Source organism: Mus pahari, chromosome 1 (assembly GCF_900095145.1).
Source record: "Mus pahari chromosome 1, PAHARI_EIJ_v1.1, whole genome shotgun sequence".
In the NCBI taxonomy this organism is placed as follows: Eukaryota; Metazoa; Chordata; class Mammalia; order Rodentia; family Muridae; genus Mus; species Mus pahari.
In genome coordinates, this window is record NC_034590.1 from 33707040 (window position 1) to 33712182 (window position 5143).

The window sequence follows — 5143 nt, forward strand, 5'->3', positions numbered from 1 at the left end:
ATTGTCAGTGTGCCAGTTAAGAATTCCCTTTGCCTATGCAAATATTATAGCACTGAGTGGAAAAATAACCTGGCATTTGAGAGCCAAAGCATACCAGAAAGTCACAGCACATATCTACAACATGTAAGAGATTTATTGGAAGGAAAACACCCTGGAGGATTTTTGCTACTGTTCAGGCTAGAACACTAGAACCAGGAGAAAACTGATCAGAAAAAAGAGATTATATAACATATCTTCAGAGCTGAGATTTTTGGAGATTTTCAGATTGGGGATTGGTGAATACTATCTTTTAATTAACATATAGTTTATTATTTTATGTGATTGTTGACAGAGACCATGAGTGCAAGAATATAGTATTATCAATTATTGTTTCTTCAATACAGAACTAAAGATGGAGATCAAGCATTACAAATGATAGCTATCTCATGAATTGTTTATCAGATAGAAGAAAGCAACAGGAAGCAAAATGACCCTCTCCTGGAATGCCCCATCACCCTTTTAATTCACTAGCCAACTTCCTGAAGCACCAATGTCCTCAAACAGAAACAGATACCATCCACCTCTTTTGAATGGTTTTTGAAATGATGGATGGTTATATATTAAAAAACACCTAAGATAAAAATGGAGCATAAGTACAAAATGATCACAATTATGAGTAAGTTACAACTATTTTTTTTAGAAATCACTGCTTTATTATGTTTTCATATTTGACATTCCCCTCTTTACTATTGCACATACAAAGATAATCAGGACTTTTACAGTTCTCCTCATCCTTTTCTTTCTGGTAAAAGCTATCCTACATTTATCTGAAGTGATAAGAGTGTTTTTGTTGTTGTTGTTGTAGTTTTTTATTAGATATTTTCTTTATTTATATTTCAAATGCTATCCCAATATTTCCCTGTACCCCCCACCCTGCTCCCCTACCCACACACTCCCACTTCTTGGCCCTGGCATTCCCCTGTATGGGGCATATAAAGTTTGCAAGACCTAGGGGCCTCTTTTCCCAATGATGGCTGACTAGGCCATCTTCTGCTACCTATGCAGCTAGAGACACGACCTCAGGGGTATGGTTAGTTCATATTTTTGTTCCATTTACAGGGTTGCAGCCCCCTTCAGCTCAGAGGTACAGTGAGAATCTATATCAGAAATATATAATATGCACTAACAAATAATACTGGAGTAAATGTAACGTATGCATGCTTTAAACTACAAACAAAAGTATATGTTGATAAATATTTCATAATCAATCTTAAAGTAAGTGCTAAAAGCTTTTGCCAAGAATGGTGTACAGATTAAAGAAATGTTCATCATCCTTAGTCACCAGGGAAACGCAAGTCAAAATGACCCTGAAATTCAACCTTATACCTGTCAAAATGCCCAAGATCAAAAATTCATTTGATAGCACATTCTGGCAAGGCTGTAGAGTAAGGAGAACATTCCTCCATTGTCAGTGGGAGTGCAAACTTATACAAACACTTTGGAAAACAATTTGACTGTCTCTCAGGAAACTGGGTATAGTTCTACTCAAGACTCAGCTATACCACTCCTGAGTATATACCCAAAAAATCTCCCACTATGCTACATAGACACTTTTCACTTATGTTCATAGAATTTTTGTTCATAATAGTCAAACTGGAAACAACCTAGATGTCCCTCAATTGAATAATGGATAAACAAAATGTAGTACACCTATGCAATAGAATACTATCAAGCTATTACAAACAAAGGCATTGTGAATTTTGTAGGGAAATGGATAGAACTTAAGAATAACAGTCCAAGTGGGGTAACAAGAGCCAGAAAGCCATATGGTGTGTACTCATTGATGAGTGAACATTAGCCATAAAATGCAGGACAAATGTGGTACAATCGAGAGACCAAAGAAACTGTGTAATATGGAATTACAAAAGAAAGATGCAAAATTTTCACTCATAAGTAGCTAGTCATCACTGGAGGATGGAGAGACAGAACAGGGTAGGAGAGGAAGTGATGATGGGACCAGTGTAGGTGATGAGGTTTGGGTAGTAGAGAGGTGAGAGAGGGCTGGAGTGATAATGGAAATAGGTGGAGGGACATCTCTGTTGACTAGCTTAAGTCCTGTGAGGGACGAGGATACAGGGACTATAGTAGGGAGAATTAGCTGAAATTCTTACCAGCAGGGGATATAGAGATTGAATTGGCAAACTCCCTTAACAAGGCATGACTTCTAGAGGAAAGAGAATGGCATCAACTCATCCTCAAAACCTTTATCACAAAATTTGACTTGCTTACAAAATTTTTCTGAACAAAGATGGAACAGAGGATGAGGGGATAGCCACGTGATAACTGCCCTAACTTGTGATCAGTCTCCCATGGAAGAGTCATCCTGACACTTTTAATGATACTCTGCTAGGCTTACAGACAGGAAACTAGCATAATTGTTCTTTGAGAGGCTTCATCTAGCAGCTTATGTAGAAAGACACAGAAACCCACAGCCAAACATCAGGCACAGCACACAATGAGTCTTGTGGGGGACTGAGAGATAGAAGTATGTAAGACATAGGGGTCAAGGCCACCAAAAGAAGACTAACAGTGTTAACTCTCAGGGGACAATTGAGACTCTCAGAGCTTCGGTTACAAACAAGAAAAAAATGCAGGCACTTGACCTGGAATCCTTACACATTTATAGCAAATATGAGCTTAGTCCTCAGTGGAGTGGAGGTTGTGTTGGTCTCTGTTCCCTACCATTGGATCCCTGTAACCTACCTCAACTGTCTTTTGGGCCTCAGTGGAAAATGATGTGCCTAGAGTACTGGAACTAGATGCTTCAGGGTAGAGTGATAGCCAATGGAACTCCTCCTAACCAATGGAGGAGGTAAGGGATTTGTTGGGGCAGGGGTAGTAACAAGGGAGGGATGGGGCTTTCATCGGGAGGTAAATTGAATAATAAAATGAAAATTAAAAAAAGGAATGTGCAAAAGAAAAGCAATGTACATTTCTTCCAAGAAAGATAACATATGACAGCTGAAAATCAGGGGAATGCTCTAATTCATATAAAAATAAACCAGTCAATGAAGTGTTTCTATATAGTTCATGAATAAATACAATAAAATTGCAAATAATACCTAAGTAATTTATGTAATATATATGTAACTGTGGGAGATTTCAATAATTATTTTGGGGTATCATAATTATAATGAAATTTTGTAGAGCCAAAAGAAACTATCCCTCTGAAAGAATGTCTACAAGAATATCAGGATAATGATAAAATGTGGGCATCTTTGCTTCAAGATGTAAGTCCAAAATGGTTTAAATATGGGTTTAGTTCTTGGGCTTCAGTATATAAACCATGAAAAACTCAAGAAATATTTGTGATTATTCTACAGTTACATCATTTCATAATTATAGAAACTATTCAGTTATTTTTATGGATATAGACCTGATAAGCTTATAAATGAGTCTATTAATAGATGGTATACTTCAGAATGGGTACCTGATTTATGTTAGTCATTCTCCTTCATGTAATCTTCTTAATGTTTTCCCAGAATTAGACTTTTTACTGCATCTATCATGTTTTGTCTAAAAAAGCCTAAGGATTCTAAGAATCTAATCTCCATTGGCAATTAGATCCTGTCTAGGCTATCCTTATGGTATACTTGCTTTACATCCTTCAAATCTGAAAATTATTGAGGTAGAATGATCATATCAGGTCAGATGTTCCAAATGTATTGTAATTAATTGTATTGGATCCTATCTTAATTAAAACATATTCAGTGCCAGGCAATGGTGACCCATTCCTTTAATCCCAGCAATTGGGAGGCATAGGCAGGCAAATTTCTGAGTTTGAGGCCAGCCTGGTCTACAGACTGNGTTCCAGNANAGCCAGGGCTAAACAGAGAAACCCTGTCTTGAAAAACAAACAAACAAATAAACAAAAACAAAACAAAGCAAAACAAAAAGATATGCATATATTTTTCTATTACAAAGACCTCTTATATTATGCTTCCTGTAGATTTAAAAGATTTGCATCCTAAGTGAGGTAACCCAATAAAAAAAACACACATGATAGGCACTCATTGATAAGTGGATATTAGCCCAGGAGCTCAGAGTAACCAAGATACAATTTGCAAAACACATGAAACTCAAGAAGAAGGAAGACCAAAATGTAGACACTTCTATCCTTCTTAGAAGGGAGAACAAAATACCCATGGAAGGAGTTTCAGAGACAAAGTTCAGAGCAGAGACTGAAGGCATGAACATCCAGAGACTGCCCCACCTGGGGATCCATCCCATAAACCACCAAACCCAGACACGATTGCAGATGCTAACAAGAGCTTGCTGACAGGAGACTGATATAGCTGTCTCCTGAGAGACTCTGCCAGTGCCTGACAAATACAGAAGTGGATGCTTACCATCATCCATTGGACAGAGAACAGGGTCCCCAATGAAGGAGCTAGAGAAAGTACCCAAGGAGCTGAAGGGGTTTGCAGCTCCCCTAGGAGGAACAACAGTATGAACTAACCAGTAACCCCAAAGCTCCCTAGGACTAAACCAGCAATTAAAGAAAGCACACAGAGAGAGTCATGGTTCTAGCTGCACATGTAGCTGAAGATGGCCTATTCGGTCATCAATGGGAGGAAAGTCCCTTGGACCTGGAAAGGTTCTATGCCCCAGTATAGGGGAATGTCTGGGCCAGGAAACAGGAATGGGTTGGGGAACAGGGGGAAGGGGAGAGAATAGGGGATTTTTAGAGAGGAAATTAGGAAAGGGGATAACACTTGAAATGTAAATAAAAATACCTTATTTTAAAAAAAAATTAAAAAATTTTTAAAAGATGGTGTTTGGTTTGGTAATGTAGCATTACAAACGCTTTAAAGAGTTAATGAGCTGATTATAACTTGCTGCTTTAGCGTTAGGTATTAGTGCATTTTTATGTTTTTTTTATTAGATATTTTCTTTATTTACATTTCAAATGCTATCCTGAAAGTTCCCTATACCCTCCTCCCACCCCTGCTCCCCTACACACCCACTACCACTTCTTGGCCCTGGCATTCCCCTGTGCTGGGTTATATAAAGTTTGCAAGACCAAGGGGCCTCTCTTCCCAATGATGGCTGATTAGGCCATCTTCTGCTACATATGCAGCTAGAGACACAAGCTCAGGGGGTA